Raw genomic sequence first — 20,449 nt, forward strand, 5'->3', positions numbered from 1 at the left:
CCCACCTCCACAGAGCAGGCACGCTGCTGCTGGCAGGCTCTAGCCTTTCACTTAAAATCATTTTTTACTGGTTAAACTCGAGTTTTCTGCACCTTAACAAAGTGAGTGCAGCCTGCGAGGAGGGCAGGGTGATTCCTTGCCGGGCCCACACAAGGGGAAGGATCAGAGCTGGATGAAAGCGAACACTCAACGCTCCCTGGAGAATTCCAAACACTTCAAAAGGCAGGAATGAGGAATTCACTGTGAGCCATTCAGACCTGTCCCACACCGCAGTCAATGTAGGTCTTTGGCTTCAAAGGACACATGAATTTTACACAACATGAATCCTCCCAATTTCACACCGTTTCCCAGCAGTTTTATCAGCTCCGTTCATGCTCTCTGCAAGTGCTTCTACAGCCAACACTCTCCTGCCTCTCATCATGTCTGATTTTGTTTGCCACCTGATTTCTTATAATCCAAGTAAAACATTGCAGTAAAACATGACATCTTTTCACCTTCTACATCCATTTCATACTTTGTATTAATAAAATTGTACAAATATACCCCATTTTGCATAGCACCAAGACTATGGGTAGCCTCCTACTAAAAAAAAAAAAAACCAAAAGCTTCCCAAAATCTGAGGAATGTTTCAAAGTATAAAGGAGACCAAGCACATTTTAGAAACAACACATTAGCTTTATGTAAAACATAAGTTAGATGCTCAGATCAGACAATATATATCTAATATAAAATATCTAATGCATGAAAAAAGCAATGCATCATCCTATTTTCCCATATGAACATTTCATTAATAAAGCTGGTTTGATAAATATTAATATTCCATTTCCTTTTACTTACTAAAATGTTACAAACCCACAAGATAGCAATTTTGTGTAAAGTGCAAGAAGATAATATTCCCTCATACAGGGAAATCTGGAAAGTATATTGAGTGAGACTTCTTTAAACAAAAAGATAAATTTAAAATATTGTAACTTCTGTGGTTTATTTGTTAGTTTTGTACCAAAAGGATAAATAAATCTTCAAAAAACTTAAGATCTGTAAGTATAATACCAGGTTGAAATATCAAATATGTAATCTTAATAACGATTATATATTCCCATCCTGTGAGTAAGAAAAGGATTTTTCTTTCCATGTAGTAGATTCATCCCTTTCACCAGGAAAATCCCTTGTTAAAAGGAAAATTTCCCAGCTGTGGATCCTGCCTCTCGGGTTTGTTTTTTAAAACCCAGCTGCTAAGAACTCCGAATGATAGGTTTATGTGAAGGCACAGCAGTTTCACTTGGATCAGTGGATCATTGTTTTTTCACAGCTCTCATCCTCACACACTGTTGAAAGGAAGCAGCAAGAAGCTGCAAATATTATTTTCCAAACTAAAGATCTGTGTGAATACCAAGTGCTGACCCTTAGGGCCTCTCTGCTCCCCACCAGCACCTGTTGCTCCTCAGAGCCATAATTTGGGTTGTTGCCCCTCAGGCAGGGTGTGGATTTTTAAGCCACATAAATACATCATGTTCCTCCAGGAGAGACTGCAGAACACTCAGACAGGCTCCAGCTCTGCAGCCACCTAAATGATCTAGCACTTAGCAGTTTTATTTTTCTTGTTTAACAAAAACGATCCCTGGCTAGTGTAGCATGAATAACCTTCCTGAGGATAGTTTAAAGCCACACTGTAATAAAGTATGCATCCTACTGCAATGATTACAATGTCATCTACTCCATTTCTGCATGAACAGCCCAAATTGTAAGTTATTACAGCACTGTTTGCAATGTGATTTTTTTTTTTTTTTAACTAAGAACACTCACATGTTAGAGGGTAGAGACAGGAAAAGGCTGCAAAGTGGAGGTCAGTTAGGACAAAGCCAGGTGGCAACTGCAGTTTTAACATTTCAATTTCTCCATCTTTCTGTACAGTCTCTTGCTCCAAAAGGCTTGGAGACACCAATTAACTCTTTCTGTGGTTCTGTTGGTATAGTTTTTACATTTTTTTATATTCTAAGCCAAGACCAGGAGTTGGAATTTGATGGTCCTTGTGGGTCCCTTCCAACTCAGGATATTCTGTGATTGTGTGATTTATATTCTAAATTTAAACTTAACATGTAATATTGTGCATTCAATTCAAAAAGTGAGTCGAATGAAAAATCATAGAATCACAGAGTAATGGAAAGGTTTGGCATGGAAAGGGACATTAAAGCCCAGGTTATTCCACCCCTGCCATGGCAGGGACACCTCCCACTGTCCCAGGCTGCTCCAAGCCCCAATGTCCAACCTGGCCTTGGGCACTGCCAGGGATCCAGGGGCAGCCACAGCTTCTCTGGGCACCCTGTGCCAGGGCCTGCCCACCCTGCCAGGGAGGAATCCAGTGCTTCAAGTAAATTCTTTTAGAAATTAGGTGCTATAAAATACTGGATTAATCTTCTTCTGGGAGCCATTCTTTCAAAAATTCTTGATCAGCACCCACTGCAATGTTTTCATGGCTATTCCCAAAAGCCAAAGGTTTTACTCCAAATGGAATTCTGTGAGAGGGCCCTGAGCTGAGCCACCTGCTCTCAGCACAGTCCATGCACATCCACAGAGGTTCTCCTCTTCTTGCTGCATTCTGCCTGCATCCCTGACGTGTCAGTCCTAGTCACTAAATGCCCAAGAATTACATGGTTCCCTGCTGTGCAACCTTTTCAAAGTTCAATGCCTAACAACAATGGATTTTTTTTTCAGTTTACATCCACAGTGTTCTGTGACGTTTAAACATTCCTGGAAGTGAGGAGATGCACTTCATGAATGCAATCTCCTACAGAATGCACTGATGAAAACCAACCTCCAAACCATAAGTTAACAATAACTAAAACTGTTCAGAATTAGAGAATATCAAGCTACAGAGAATGTTGCTCACACTTGGTTTAAAAACAGTATCTCCCTAGTCCAGTTCTCTTTGGATATTCCATGCCCAGTTTTAGACCAGGCCTGCACATCTCTCTTTGCATGCAGGGTGTTATCACCATGGGCACATAACTCCTAATTTAGGCTCAGACATATTTAGATATGAACATCTGGAAAGGAGAGAAGTAGTATTAGGCAATTCCTTTGATCTGGCACACATATTAAATGCATCTAAACTGCATGTTTGTCATGAAAGGCAGCATTTTATGCAGCTAAAAGTATGTTTACATGATTTAACATTTGTTAACTTTCTATTCTACAATTTAACTACTAAGACAGTATCTCTGATAAGGTCATGCCAATGCTCACAGCTCAGTGTGTTAAATACAGGAAATTTCTTCTGACGGGGATACTTTGGGGAATCATGATGGGGATACATGGAGAATGATTACATCATTACTTTTTCTATAATACTATTTTCCCAACTGGCAGGTGAGTCATGTAGTCCCTCAAAGCCCCTGTTGCCCATTGGGCACAAACTAAGCACTAAAATTGTATCTCTAAGATAACTGAGATGCAGCACCCAGACACAGAATATCCATTATTCCATGCTGTTCTAGACCAATTGTTTCCTGAAGGACTCCAAGGTGAAAGGACCACAATGACAAAATGGCCTTCAGTTTATAGTGCTTTAAACATTCAACAATTTCTGTGTTGCTTCATTTTTCAGCAGTGGTCAGAAACATTAACAAGAAAAAATAAATTCTAGGTCAGTGTTTATTTCTTAGAAAGAGTGAAAACCTTCCAAGTATTTCAGCAGTTAAAATGCAGCAATTGCTCTATTAAAAATTTGGTTTTGAGGGTCAGTCAGGTTATCATGAAAGGGGTGAAATAGCCCTGAATTTGACCGAGGGACATTTGTAAAATGCATTTCCGAGGCAGTTCAGGGAGATGATCATTAGCTGTGGCACTGCTGTGTCTCTACCACAGGTGGGAATGGGACCCATGTGGAAATCATCCTTCACTTTGCAGTGGTTTTCTCTTAAGTTTTCAGTAGTTCTGTGGAAATTACCTAGTAAGAGACCATATGATTAACACTTATAAATTATCAATAAAGCTTGAGAATAAAACACCCAGAACGTGCTAAGGTGACAATACAGAAACTGTGAGACAGAAATCTTTTTGGAAAGCTCTCTGTACAAGGAAATGTTTCAGTCCTTTTCTCAAGTTAAATCACAAAGTTTGTCTGAATAAAGACCATATATTAAGAAGGAAATGTTAAACCCAGAAGGCAACTATGAATACAATTGTCTAAATAGGAATGTCAAGTCTAGTTAGTCCAGAGTTTGTGGAAAAATTTATTTTTGGTTTCCCTTTACTATGAAAAGTGAAACATTGGCTGACAAGGAGTGTGAAATGAAACAAAGCAAAGATACAGCGCTGTGTGATTTAACTCCAGACAGCCACCAGCTCAACCCCCAGAACCACTTATCCAAAATGCTTATTCCTCATGGAGTGGAAATCTCTCTAAACCATTTCAAAAGTGTGCCCTGCCCTCAGCCAGGATACCCTAAGGATGAGATCATGGAATTTTCACAAATTGGCAGGTGTGTGCTGTGGAATGCTGGAATCAGCCTCAGCCTCACTGCAAGTGATTTCTGTAGCAGGGAACTCACCACAGACATCAGCAGGTGTTGATGCAGAGTGGTTGCAGGAGGTATTCCAGGGAAACAGAGGAAACACCACTTCAGGATCCTGCTTCTGTGTCAAATCCAACCTGACCAAATTATGGCCCTTAGCAGGAACAATTTAAACACTAATTTTTTAACATTTGGGGGAAAAATAATTTATGTAGAGTTTCTGAACATAGAATCATGGAATTGTTTCAGAAGGGGAACTTGAAGATCATCCAGTTCCAACCCCCCTGCTGTGGGCAGGGACACCTTCAACTAGTCTCAACATTTAATAAACAGTAATTGAATTAAACACCTGCCCAAAAGCTGGTATCCATTGCTTCAAATGAGAGGCTTTAACTGGACCAGCTCTTAAACATTTACTAATCCTTACATTGAAGACTTCAGAACTGGCAAAAAAAAAAAAAAAAAAAAAAAAATAAAACCCAGAAGAAATCACTGTCTAACTGGGCACAGCACAGGAGCCAGATCAGGCAAGGAGAGGAGGAAGCAGAGATTTTTGAGTCGTTAAGCACAGAAAACACCAGACCTGCTGTAACTCTCACAGGAGGCTGTGCCTGTGATGTGCCTGCCCAGGCAGGAGCCCTCCAGCCTCAGCCTTCCCAAACACTGGAGCAGAAAGGCAGTCAGGGAATGCAGAGTCCACAGGAAGGTGTGGCCTGGCAGGGAGAACTGACTGTACCTGTGTCCAGTCAGGAGGAAACACCCAGACAAAGCACAGGTGAGAAAATTGGGAAGATGAGGCATCACTTTGGCTCCAAACCCAAACAGTTCTGTGTGAACAGACCAAGTCCTCATCAGGATACACTGCATCTCCTGAGTGCAGGCAGGGGAGGAAAGGACAGGGGAGTGGGGAGCTGGAGCAGCACCAATGAAAAAGAAAAGATAAAACTACCCAAAGCATGATTGCTGAAGATACTCTTTAGAGAATTAAAACCCAAATGGAAATTTTCAAAGGCAATAAAAAGGCATACGAGTGAGGATGTATACAAAGGAATGATACAAACAAATTTCAGTGCAATGCTACCTACAGCCAACAAAGAATAAGGAAGTCTGAAAGGAATACAAATATTGTACAGATTCACCTCCCATCCATCAAGTAAAAAGAGAGAGTTATAATTAACAGCCAACCCAACTTCAATTGCTTGACAGATTCTGAAAAAAATTATTAAATAATCAATTAATAATCACCTACAGGATAACAAAGTGATGGAAATAGGCAACACAGATTTGTCAGGAGCAACCAATTAAATTTCCTTCCTTTACAGGTGACTGCTGTAACTGATAAGGCAGAAGCAATACAGCAATACAGCCCCACTTCTATAAAGCTTTAAACACTGCTAGGCATGGACCCTCCATTGGCAAGCTAGGGAAATATTACCTAGATGAAAAAAGCCCTCGAGCTAAATCCTTAATTAATTTAAAAGATATGCTCAAGGAGAAATTACCAATATTCTTATTTTGAACTGAAAGAGGCATTAAGGTGGAAATTCACAGGAGTCCACTCAAGCAATATCTAAATTATCCTCCAGTGAAGAGGGCCAGGGAAAAAGGGCAGAGGAAAGGAGGCAGGAGGACATGCAGGCATGGATCTTTGTGATCCAAAACCATCTTTACGAGCTGGAAACAAAGTCAATGAAGACCTCTAGGATGAAATCTGGTAAAGGCAGAGTCAAGTCATTGTGTGCGGGAGTAAATAGTGAAATGCACCAAGAGCAGCCAACAAGAAAAGGGTCAGATGGCAGAATTGAAGAAAAGAATGGAGGATGTAGATTTTAAACAGCTGTAAAACACACCAAGCCCCAAGCTCATTCCTGAGACACAAGCAGGACTGCAAAACGCGGACAAGTAATTCCTGACAAGTGTGAGTATGAGCCAGGTTCTCAGATCCCAAAATAGATGATGTCAAATTTCAGGCTCTAAAAGAGGGAAACAATAAAGACAATAGATTTTAGAACATGACAGATAAAGAGGAGCTGAAGGAACTTGATGTATTTGATTTACAAAAGAAAACATTAAAGTGAGATTCATGAGAGACTTACAATGCAAAAATCTGCAAAATGACAGTCATCCTAAGCAGGGCAGGAAAAAAAACAAATGACAGGCATTATAATTTGGTTCAAAGATTTACTTTAGATATTAGGAAAAGTTTTTTGACTAAAAGAGGTACTAAGTTGTCAGAGATTTCTAGAAAGGCTGCAGAGACCCTTTTGATTTGTTGTTGCTATAAACACATTAGACAAACAGCTATTTTAGTGCATGATTTTTACAGACCTCCTAGTCTTAATTTTCTCTAGTTATTATTTTATGAATTATTTTGCTACAGCCAAGGCAACTCTAGACCAAGAAAATTCTAAGCAAAGTAACGGAATTATTTCTAAATACTTTAGGAAAAATTAATCTTTGCAATTTTAGTGAAAGTCACTAAAAGACATAGAGTAAAATAGATATTCAATTCTAAATGTGATTGAAATTCATTAGAGGTGGCAAATACTAATGCACTGCATATTTTTATTGATTTTGCTTTATTTAGATAAAACTTTTTTCCCAATAATATTTTGTCACTACAGATGAGGTTATGTAAAGGCAAGGACAGCTGAGCTTATGTTGTCCTCTGGGGTTCACCCCTGATATTCAAAGTTTGATTGTAACTGTAATGAAGAAAAATGTGACAACTTAGTACTTCTGACAAAGTAGTTCTAAAACCTCCTTCAGATGGAAAAAAAAATGAGCCCCTTTGACATCCAGGACAAGAACTTAATGAACTGTGAATCATCACATATGGTGACAGCATCCCTGCTGCGGGAGGGAGCAGAGAGGGACACAAAAACACATGGGAGAAAACCACTTATTTTCAGTCACTTAATGGAATGGCTGTAATCCAGCCACTGAGTCCAGCATAAGTGCCAGCTTCAGGAGCAGAAATTTTCCCCTTATGAGTATAAATTGATCATTTATATTAGCTTTGATCAGCAGAGAAAGATATCCAGTGATTGTTTTGCACAAATAAATGATTTACCACTAATCCAAATCCTGTCCTTTCCTAAACACCAACAACAGGCCCAGTGTCAGGAGGATTTTCAGCCCCATGGGGAGGATGCTCAGAACATCTCACACACTGAACCCATCCCTGTGCCTTCCACAGCCCCACTGGCTGATTTATTCCTGCCTGCCAAGAAATCACACTGCTCCCCTGTTTACAGTGTCTGGGTCTTTATCTGTTGGGGTTTAATACAGGTGTTTCATTAATACCTTTTATTTATTAACATAATTAGTGCTTCTTGGAAATACAAATAAGCCACTGAGTAGTTGATATGAACTTCAAGTATGAAGTAGTATGAAAGGTGGAATATTAGCCTGAGGATAACCTCAAGCTCTGTATAACAGAGAATTGACTGCTTAGTTTAAACCAGCCCTTTCCCCCCTCTCTATTTTGCAGCCTATCAACAGGAATTTCTAGGTTTTAGGAACAAGCAATGAAACTTGGACTTTTCAGGCAAAAATTGTGCCAGTGTTGTTATTACCTGATGAAATGCTGACCAATTTTTGGGCTGCTGTGGGATCCCACTGACAAAGCTGAATGCTTTCATACAACACCACAAACAAAACAATTTCTCTTTTCTTTCGTGGCTCATGGACCAGCAGGCACATAACAAATAAGTAACATAATGAACATACGTAGTTCTACTTATTGATAATTATCTTTTACATATCTGAGTAAGCTTATGTTCCTGAAGGTGTAGGGATACCCTGGAGGAATAACAGCAAGAATTAACACTCTAGTGCACATGCTAATTAGGATTTAATTAGGGAATTTAAAAAATGCAGAGTGCATGTTTTCAGCAAGTGCAAATTACCTACGTACTGCTTATAGGGTTGGGTTTTTTTATTGCAAATATTATAATTGTCACTTTACATAAAATTCAAGAAATTTAAATTCTATTTCAGTTTTTAGGAAGAACCAATTTTTCCTCTAGCACATTTTCATCCAACATAATTCTTGTAACATTCTATCCCAATTTATAATTTTTTCTACATTACTAATTCAGCGTGAAAGATATTAAATTGCTTTTCTTTATGCTAGTACAATGTACACAGGATGTTCCCTACAAATTGCACTATAACATTTTCCTTCAGCTTTTGCTGTTCATCTGAATAAAAGTTATAACCTGTGGCTCAATAAAACTATTCCCTCAAAAAAGGAAGAGGATGCAGGCTTTTCTGGGGTTTTTTTGGGGTTTTTTCAGGTAAAAAGCAAAATGAAAATGCAAAGCTCTGTTTTAACACAGCAGTGCTTTCCCTTCCTGCTCCCACCTTTCTCTCCCAAGCAGATGTTTCACTTCATTTGGAGGCTGGTGGGATCCTGACATCAATAGTCTGGGAATTTGGACCCTGATCTAAGACCACATGGTGCTAACAGGGATTCTTCCAATCTTTCCCCTGCATTTGGCCATTCTCTGTGCCTGGTCACTGAGAAATCCACACAGGAGACAAATAAACACGCAATAAAAGCAAATTTTAAAGATCTCTCTAGCTGGGCTCTGACAGAAACTTCTGGCTAGGGACTTCCTAATGAAAGGGAATCAACAAGATGATTAAAACGTTAAGAAAACTCAATTTGCATCAGTATTTTAATTCTTTCAAAACAGACCCTTTAAACAAAAGCTAATCTTGTCAAATACCTTTCCCCCTTAATTATTAATGCTAATTGTTGTTCTTCATCGCTTTCTCTGCAAAATCAAAACTTTTCCAATGTGCTTCCTTTGCTGTTTCTGAGTGTGTATTTCAGCCCCAGTGCTCAGTGAACCTGCAGCCTGTGCCTGGTGTATGATTTGTGTCACGGGTAGGCCAGCTCAGGAACACCCCCTGAGACTTCCCACTTCCCTCCTTTAATTCCTGGACATCTTTAGAAGTCACTAATTAGTCTCCAGCATGGTTAACAGCCTTGTGTCTCCATGCTCTCATTCACTGTGGATAGGGCTGAGTGAGAAAGCAAATAATGGCTTGATAAGGATCTGTGGGGTTGAAGAGCAGTGAGGGCACTGATGGCACAGCCTGTCAGAACCACCAGAAAACCATGGCAGGATTGCTCAGAACACAGAAAACCCCTGTGGACCACAACCCCAAAGCTCATTTGAGTCAGCAGTCACCACCCACACTGAGAATCAGTGTCAGTTCAGGGGTTGGAATGGTCACATCTATTTTCTTTTTTTTCATGGACTGCATTTCGATTAATTTGCTGAACCAAGATTTGACAAAATGAAAATTAAATGAAAACCATGCAAAAAACCCAATTAACCAACCACAGACCAAACAAGTGGAAGATACTTCAATAAGACAGCCCTGACACTGTATTTAGGTGTCTGAGGGATATTTTTGTGCTGATATTCAGGCAGGCAATTTGGGTTCTGCATCACTGAAGTCATGAGGTTATTACTGGTGGGGTGGGGAGAGAGCCCCTGAACTCACAAGCACTGAGTGCAACTGGATCAGCCTCAAAGGAAACAACACCTACAATTAACTGGGAGATGCTGATGACACATCTTTGTGGGAAAAATAATTCATCTAATTCAGATACAAATCCTTTTTCTAAAAGAAAAAACAAAACGAAAAAAAACAAACAACCAGAAAAAATATAAACAAATAAAAAAACCAAAAACCAAAACCAAACCAAAACAAACTAAAAACCCCAAACAAACAAACAAACAAAAGCCTCAAGCCACACTAAATTCTAAATTCCTCCCTTGTCATAAAAATGGTTGATCTACTCTAAAGGGATCTGAGTATACACTGCACTTCCTTTAGTGTTTGTACTGAAGCTTCCTAATAGGAACAATCAAAACATTCCAGAAAACACATCAGAAGGGAAGATTTCTGACTTTTAGTAGTCACCAGGCCCAAGAATAAAATTCATTGTTTCTGAAGAGCATGGCCCATGTAAAAAGTATAGTCTTAAACACTGTGATTTTGTTTCAGTGAAGTTACATTAAAAAAAAAAAAATACTAGAAGCTTAAGGAACTGTCTGGCAGTGTGGATGTGCTGTTAGAGGATGGCCCAGCAGAAAACTGGGACTACAGACTTTGTTTAGTCTTCCCTTTGCTTTCATTCAGCATTCAGCTTCACCCTCACTCAGACAAGATTATAACATAATAATAGGCAAGAGCTAATAAATTTGTGCTCTCAGTACATCACTCAGCTGTCTCTGATATCACAATATTTAAAGGATCTATCACAGCACGAAACATTTCAAATAAGTCTTTGTAACAATTGCAAATGAAATCATTTAAAAACAGTTTTATAACCCACTTCCTTCCCAACACTTTTCCTTGCCAATAGCTGGACTGAATTTCAAGACAACATATAGGAATATGATAAGAACAGCACAAAACCACAAAGTTTTTATTAAAACATTGTTTCAGGAGAGACTTTAAATGAGATTAAATTTAGCAGATGTTTGTAGTTAATTAGTAGGTCATGAAGTTTCATTAAATGTTTCAAACCACATGAAAATTAGCAGATGTTTTGTAGATAATTACTAGGTCACTTAAAGAAATATTTACTTTTTGACTACTCACCATGTGTACAGTAAAACAGGTGTTTTGATTAGCACTTCAAAGCAAGATGAGGGATGGGCTTCATCTTGTAGAAATTGAGTTTATCCTGCTGAAATGCTGAACACTGTCTATTGAAATATAAGATGTGGCTTTTTACAGAAATTCTGTATAATGTTTGATAACAGCAGACCAAGAACTTGAACAGCTGGTGACCCACCCTGCTGTATTTTCAGTGACATTCCCAGGGAGCTCAGCACTGGATGGATTCCTGTTACAGCTCCATCTGCAACCAAACCAGTGGAGGGCAACAAGACCAGAAAATAAGCAGGATCTCAATTTCTTCCTGGAGCAACTCATCTCCCTCCAGTAACTCCTCCAGGAAGCCTGGCAAAAGCAGGTTTGGGGTTTATTTGTAGGTCGTAGGAGCAGGATGGCATTTCTTTTCAGGACCAGAGGCTCTTTCTCCTCTCCACCTCCAAGGAAGGAAATCAGGGATTCAGACAGGGGAGAAAGTCAGGCATGTTCCAGGCAGGGCCCTGCTCTGGATGACCAGGAGACTGCAGTAAAATGATGCCTTAAGCTTTTGCTTTCATATTTGCAGATTCTGTGCTGTCTAGGGATGTAGTTCTGAGCCTCATATTAAGTGCCAGTGAGCTCTCTTCACAAAGCAGGGAGACAAAACAAATCCTTTTCCTGCTGAAGATCAAGGACAACTTTCAGGCTCAAAAGCACAAACAAGGGTGTCTGAAGGGAGGAACAAGAAGGATGGGACCTCACAACCTGAAGCTGTAATTGGACAATTAAACCCCAATGTGCAAATGGACCAAAACTTATAAAAATGTAAGACCTTGTGACAGGCAGCCATTCTGTGACCATTTTGGGTCCACCTTGGGTGTAGCCCTGGTCAGGCCCTTGTCCTGCCCAAGGTGTGTCCTAAAGGCCTTTCAATAAATATCTGCTTTATTCTCTGGCTCTGTCCCGTTTGTTTCAGGTCAGCCTTCCCAAGGCCCCAAAAGCAGTTTTATTGACAGATCTTCAGCTAACACTGGGATAACCCTGCAATAATACACAGGTTGTTATCACAGCCCAACACAGGGACTGCAGCCCAGCAGAAGCAGAGCTGTCCCAAGAGCCCAGCCTGGACAAAGAGAGGGAATCCAAGGAAAACCCTCATGGTCTGCATGGCTTGTTGTGCCCAAAGTCTGCATTCAGAACCTGGCACAAACCCAGGGCAGCTACTGGGAACAGACACTCACCAATACAGAAAAATTACCATAAGTGATGGGATCACAGTTAAGGGATTTTGTGCAAAGTTTTGCCTTGGAGCATTCCTGTGGAATTTCAGCTGCTTAGGGCAAGTCTATAACCTTGAGTATGACAGAGATACCACAGGTGTTTTACAGACAGTGGAATTGTAGGTGCTGGATTTTGGTTTTTCTTACTGCAGCTACAGCCCCACATTTTGTGTTCTGGAGGTGAAGTTGGTAAAATAAGATATATTTGGCTCAGCAAGGCTGGTTGCACCATCCAAGCCATCTCCCCATGGGATCTCTAAGTCACATTCAAATCTGGAATCTACCTTAAACAGCACCAAGAAGCAGGAATAACTCTGGGGGACACCACAAGCTCTGGCAATTTGTGTTGACATTTGTCTTTATCCCACAGCATATTTAACAGAGATTAACCCCTAACCTAATCACTTCAGCCTACTCTGTTATCTCAAATTCTGCAAATAGTTGCAATGACTGATTTCACAGCATTTCAACAGAGGGTTCAGCTGAATTTAAGGTTTTATAAATCTTAAATTATAATTTGGCTCTGCAAAACAAACTTCATGTTTGTTTGTTTGTTTTTAGTGCAGGAGGGAATTTTCCACGAGTGATTTTTTTTGGCACAAACAATGTAAAAATGAGGGATTGAAATGCAGAAGATACAAAGTTCCTGATGCATATTCCATTAGAAAAAGGAATCACTGTTTCATGAACTTCAGGTGGAGGGGGCTGCCCATTCCCAGACTATACAGAAGTGAAACTGGAGCACTGGAAATATGAGACAGGAGCTTCTGTGCTGGCAGGAAGAGGAAACACCAGAGTGAAATTCAGTTTAACTTCTCCAAAAGGAAGTAGCAAGAGCTAAGACCAGAATTTAAGGGTTTTTTTTCTTTCTTCATAGTACACGAAACTACAGATAATGCTACATATAAAAATCAATCCACTGTTAGCAATAGCACTTCTCTGCCTCTTACCTTTACTTTCCTCATCCCATTTTCTTGAAATAAGCTGAATAAACATTAGGCTGCACTCCTGGCACATTTTTAAGCAAGAAATTTCACTTTACGCAGACAGCCAACATTCAGATGCTTTTCTTAAACAAAGTATGTGCATTCTAACTAATATATATATATATATTTCTAGCTCCTCCTAGGCAATAGACTCATTCTATTTAAAGCTATTAAAAACAAAATACAGGACAGAGTGTTTAAATATAGAGTTTGTAAAGCCAAAAAGAGGCAGCATTTTTGCTGTTTGACATTCCTAATTGACTGTTACCAACCTAACAGAGCATATAATGATGAGAGAATGATGAAGAGAACTCCAAGAATTGAGACCATTCTTGGAGCATCCCAAGGTGCTCTGTGGACCAAGAGGGCAAAAGGAGTTTTCATACTGACCTGGGTGCAGCTGGGCTTCTGTGAAGGGGAGGAAAGTTTGTTCACATCTTACTGTAGAGATTCCCAGAGACTTTTGGGGAGGTATTGCTATAGGGCAGATTACTGCAGACAAAATTCTGCTGTGTTCTCCTCCACCAGCCCAGCAATTATTAGAACAGGACAGGGAACCCTCTCTGAGCCTTCAGTGGTCGCCTCAGTGTCCCAGTCAGAGGGAGGAGGACAGGTGACCCAGGTGTCCTGGCCAAGAAATGAGTGATGGAAGATCAGAGAGGCTGCTCACAGGCAGAAACCAGGGAAAGGCTCCTGCCCCAGTTCACCCATTCCGGTTGGAGTTCAGAAAGAAAAATGAGAATATTTTCTACTTGTTGTGTGCCTCATACTTAAATAGCCAAGATCTGAGTCCCAGTAAGGGTAAGGCAAGGCAAACTCCTTATTCACAGTGCATCCTAATGAGAGCTCACATCCATTTCCAATAATTTATGCAGGAGGCCTTTTAAATCAATCCTTTTCCTCATCACGGCCTTCTCCATCTCCTTTTTCTTCCCTCCTGACCCTGCAATTAAGTCATAATGCTGAACGTGGGATAAATCAACATCCTGGCTTTCCAAAACATCAAGTCCACTTGAATGGATCAGCTCCCCACTTAGGATGCTTTCATGAGGAATGTGGCTTTGGCTGGAGGTGAGGGAGCAGCACGTGGTGCTTCCCTTGGTGGGTGTGGATGCATCATTATAACCCAGGCAATGGATGCTGATGGACAGCCCACAACAGCTCCACACACAGGAGTCCATTTTGCCCACAGACTCAGAAGGAAGAGGCTGTCAGAGCTGCTAGGCTCACAGGAGAACAAAACAGAGCTCTGTCACTAAACACACAGCAGAGGAGAGTATAGGCAAATACTCTGATTCTCATTTGGTTGAAATTCTTGTGCATTTTCTTATGATGTGTCTGTGGTGTGACAGACAACAGAATGGGCCTTACAGCTCCTCCATGGCCTGGTTTGTGTGCACTGATCACACAATCCCCATTGGCACAGTGCAACCCTCCCGGTATTGATTAAACACACAAGTACATGCTGTGACAACCAGCCTGATGGGATTCCACACAGCCCTACTTCAGGTAACACCTTTTGGATTTAACTTCCTCCAGTTACATCTATACTGGTCTAACATCTTTGCCATAAGATCAAGGATTACTCTCACTGAAATAATTCTATTATTATTAATATTGTTAAAAATAGCCATGATAGTAAAAAGTCCAAATTTAAATTCAAGATGTTTCTTTCAGATAATTAACTTTACATCCACTATTCCATACCTGTAACTTTTCAAATAAAAGTCTGCAAAAGTGGTGTTCCTTCCTGTGACTACTTCATTAAACCATTTGACTCAGAAGAAAGGTCATTTCATTGGAGTGCATTTCAGGTTGTTGTGCGTCTGAGCAGCAGATTGCTCTACACAAGTACTGACCAGTGAAGAAAAAAATGGACAGTACAGGGTACAAGCTTTCAGGATCTGCTAATTAAATATTTGTTTGCAATATTTAGAATCACTTGCTTGAATAGAATAGCTTGAGCTGGAAGGAGCATCTAGTGCAGCTCCTGTCCCTGCCCAGACCCCCCAATCCCCACTGGTGTCCACAGGCTCCTGGAGCTGTGGCAGCCTCGGGGCTGTGCCCATTCCCTGGGGAGCCTGGGCAGTGCCAGCACCCTCTGGGGAAGCAGAACCTTTCCCTGATCTCCAACATAACCCTTGTGACTTTAGGCCTTTACTGCAGCTCAGATTCCCTTTACCTAGTTTAAACACATTTCAAAACATATTCCTACATCACTGAAATCCCATTTTGTGTGCAGTTGACACATGATTTTTGGAGCCCTTCTGCTCAGGGCCACACATTACAAACATTCCTTCCCCCATCCCTGTTTTCAGCTCTTTGAGCCTTCCCACCTACAGAGCTCTGGGGATTTCACAGGGTCCCCTCAGCCTTCCCACACCCTGCAGGGCTGAGCTGGCACAGCAGTGCTGCAGCCAGCCCCAAGCCTGTGCCAGAGCAGCTCAGGCTGGGCTGGGGATGGCACACCGAGTTTGGAATGGGACAAGACATTTCCTGGGAATAACATGCATCTCAGGCATTCTGCAGGAGATAAGTAATGTATTCCTGAAGGTCTTCAACTCCTGCCTCTCTCTCTCTCTCTCTGTTTCAAAAACACTTGTGAATCATCCCCTCACATTTTTGAGTCTATTTATATTAAGCCTGACTGCAGGAGATCCATTTCCTGGGGTCTATTGCACATAGAAAAACAGACAAACAAACACACAAAATTCTCTCTTCTGTCATAATATTAAGTCTGTGCAAAAGTTTGGGTTTTTTTCTCTTATTTCCTCCCATTTCACCACCCTTTAAAGGCATTTAGCCAGTGTCCAAGCTGAGTGTGGTTGTGGTGATATGATAACATGGGTTTGTGTAAGTGCAGGCAGATTTCTCACACTTCAAACAGGTTTGTAATTCCAAGAACTTACTTATTCTTTCTAAATGAATGCTGGTAAAGATTCTATGAAAAAGAAAGAAGGTGAGGGGAAGCTGATGAGCTATTAGGTTGAGAGAAAGGTGAAAGATCTGAAAGACTCATAAAACGTAAAAATACTTTGCAAGTTCCTAATGGGATTTCTTCCAGTACACCAGGAAGCAACAAATGCCACTGCAAGGGGATGTAAAGAGGGAGATGGGGGAATTTCTGTTGCAGAAGAAAGAAAAACAGAAATCCAATCCTGCAAGGACATCTCAGAAACCCACAGTGCTGCTGAGAACAAACCAGAATATTGAGAAGATGTTTCTGGGAACATTGGAGAAGTCAGAGAATGGATCAGGACATATAGAATTCTACTAATGAAGAAAATTACAGAAATCAAACTAAAATTTAGCTTCTTACTGTATTCCAATTTGAAATCTACAGACTGGGTAATGCTTAATCTAAAATGTTATGGTCCAGGAGCTGGAGATGGTGGAACAGCATCCTTTCATCTTGGCTGCTGCCCCTTCCTGGAAAAGTTGACAACCACAGGAGTCTGGACAGGGACATTTTTATTTGGTATTATGGTGCTCTGCCACCTAAGAGGAGCACACGTCTCTCTGTGCAGAGTGGTTCAGCACAGGATGAGCAGCAGCTGTTACTGCAATTGCAATTCAAAGCTTAGGCTCAAACCTTCAGAGCTTCTGAAAGACTATAATTGCCTAAAAGAAATGGCATTATTTCCTCCAGGCCAACTTCTTGACCACTGCTCCATGACCAGTTGTGGTTTTTAGGAAGTGGCAGAACATTCTAAGACTAGAGGGAGCACAGACTACTTGAAATGACTTTGTGCTGTCTGAAGAGTTGGTTGGCTCAGGTGTGTATGGTAGGACAGAAATATTGTTGGCTCTCAGGAAAAAAAACCACTCAGGTTTTGTAAGAACAGAGTCATGGTAGATCATCCCTTTAATCTACATCACACTCTTCCTGTAGTTGCTATTTTCTGCTGCAGCAAGGCTCTGTCTTATGCCAGTGAATTGTTTTAATTGTCAGGCCAACAAAGAACTTCAGCAAAGATTCCAAGTTCTCCAAAGCCAATGGTAGCATTCCAACCTGTCTCTGGATTTTTTTTTTTTTTAATTAAAATTTATTTGCTAGAATTAATTCATACTCAATAATTCCAGCTGAAAGTGCCATCCATAAACATGTTCATCTCTTCCTCCCAAGTCCTTTAGCAGTTCTCAGAATTCTCTCAGATTACACAGAGATTTAAAAGGCATAAGTCATAAAATAAGAAGCATGTCACGGCAGTTTCTGCTTTTAGTTGCATTCATATTTAACTGAGCTGTGCTTGTCTGATTTGGCTCCACTTAGGAGCTAAAATGCAAATTTCACCATGGATCCAGCAGCAGATGAAGGCCTCCTCAATTTGTAAACCAGGAATTAACACAGTTTGCTTTAACACTGCAAAATCTTGCAAACAAACAGATCATGAGAAGTACCAGCTCCTCTCATTTGAAGTGGCACATTCACACCTTTGCTGAGAGCATCGTTTGGCTGCAGACAGCTTCTGCAAGGTTGGGCTAACAATGCAACAGAGTTGATGTTCACATGCTGAGAGCTGTATCCTGGAAACAGAACGACAGTTTCTTGGGTAGTTCCAGAATATAATGGCACCTTGTATATTCCAGCTTCTTTTTCACATGTTTTCCTCTAGGGGTTCTTTGGTTGGTTGGGGTTTTTTGCTTGTTTGTTTTGGAGGGGTTTTATGTCTATGCTGTTTCTGATACTAAAACAATGGCCACTGGAAGAGTGTCTGGGGATTCCATTGAATTAACTCAGGCATAAACCAAGCAGCAGTGGCCTGACCAAAGCTCTGCCTGCAGGCAGGCAGGGAAAAATGACAAATTCTACTGGTTTCCTCAGCAAGCAGGATAAAGCTTATTCTGCAACAACCTGAATTTTAGTCTAAGGCATTTCAAATTCAGGGGGTATTTTCTGTTAGACATTGGTGCATTCCCCAATAGAATCCACGCTTATAACTTTTAAGACTGACCACTCTAATCATAAATGCATATATAATAGAGAAAAAGGAACAGAGCACTTATTATGTATTAGGGTTTTCATTAGCCATAAAGTCATTAATATCCTCAAAAGAAAAATTAATGATGAGGGTTTATTTCAAATTTGCCAAGAAACAGTTTAACACAACCACTCCCAGACAGAGATCTGTAGTTTCAAATAAAAATATCATTCCCCATTACTCCCAACACAACCTCCTAATATTAATTTGAGGTTACCTCTGAGCCACAGCGACTTAGCCTCTTCACACAAAGTCCTGTTATTTCCAGCAAGGCTGCAGATCTATGGTTCATACCCCCACAACCCAAAGAGCAGCACTTTTTTTTCAGTGAATATTACAGCAAAAAAGCTGAAATTATCAGCATCTTGCCAACTCCCAAATGGCAAAGTTGCATAAACCCACATTTAAAGAGCAAAACCACAGTGTCCCCATCCTGAGTCATACAAATTGCTGCTTTAAAAGGATCTACTTGCTGAACAGGAATATGCAGAAATGTCCCTGCATCTTCCAGTTAATTTAATTTGTTTTCCTTTTTTTCTTAATTTTTTGTGACCTTCAAGTGCCATCACAGGAACAAGCACAGAACACTAATTAGGACACTCCAACCACTCCTAATAAGTCTTAATAAGCAGTCTGCTGTACTGTATGAATCAGCACCACTATATGAGGAACTCCTGCAGCTTTCAGGCAATATTCCACCACAGTCTGTGCATTCCTCTGCCAACAGAAAACTCACCAGCACCTCTGCCAAAACTCAACACACAGTTACTTTGCTTCTAGTTACTTAAAATGAGATTAATGACTACTCGCTTCAGCTTATTTTTTACTTATTAGGAATTTATTCAATTTTAATGTACCCTAAATCAACAATTATGGGACCTTTGTTGTTGTTTGCTTTTAATGCTTTAGGCACTTTAAGGATTTACTGTTCACATCTGAAAAACTGCAAAGGTGCTCTGAGTAATTCTTCCTCTGGAAATGTACATTTACAATTAAAATGAATTGCAATTATTAAACACCAACACTTTGCCTCAATTATCTGAGCACTCACATTAGAAAAGAGAAACCTTAAAATATTTATTTGCAAGAATTAGAGAACATTACTTTGGGCCTTAGTGAAGTCTAAAATGCCCATTAAATGTCTGAGTGAGCTTTGGAATACTCAAATTCCCATTAAAGCTAAAATATTGACCACAGCACACACATTCCTTTTTCTGAACTCACCTACAAGTCTAAATCAATTCTTCAGTTGTCAGATACTTTGAAGCAAGTGGCTTTTTGAAAATATCAGGGTACAAAGTGATGAGCATCAATCCCTCGAATAAAAGTATTTCCCTCTTTTGCCCTTTCTTAGAAGCACAAGAATCATTTAGGTTGGAAATAATCTTTCAGATCATCGAGTTCCACCATTATCTTGATTCATAACACTTTTTTAAAAAATGAAAAAAAAACCAGAAAAATATACCAAAGTGTCCTCATCATGTGAGGTTCTATGTAGCACACATAATTTTAACACCTCACTGCTTTGAAAAAGAGCTTTTCTAAAAATCATCTGGGTACAATTCTCTGAAGTTCTGTTTCATTTCTCAATTATTTGCAGAAATATTCTGCATGATATCCAACATCGACACCTTTGTGCATGCTGTTCATCAGCAAACACATAATTTGGTTCCAAATGTTTATTCTCAGATGTCCTGGCTAAAAGGTCTGGAAATATTTCCAGCAGCTTTTGCAATGGCCATCCCTGACCTTCAGCCTGGACTGAACCCAGGGACTCTGCTGGAGCTGCCGGGGACACCTGAGTATTTCATATTTTGGATTTGTCTGTGTCATGGGACTTTCCAAATTCCTGCTTTTCAGGACACAGACAGAACCCAAGATCACCTGGGACATAAATAATGAGTCCACAATCACACCACAAGTTTAGATGTTTGTTGTTAACCTTTGCAGAAACAGACAAGGCATCCAAATTTCCCTGCCCTCCTACCTTCAAACTTGACTCCAGTCTGCCTGCTAACACCTCCTTTTGTTTGATTTATATTAACAACTCAACAGTTACACTA

This window comes from Zosterops lateralis (assembly GCF_965231275.1).
Source record: "Zosterops lateralis genome assembly, chromosome: 12".
In the NCBI taxonomy this organism is placed as follows: domain Eukaryota; kingdom Metazoa; phylum Chordata; class Aves; order Passeriformes; family Zosteropidae; genus Zosterops; species Zosterops lateralis.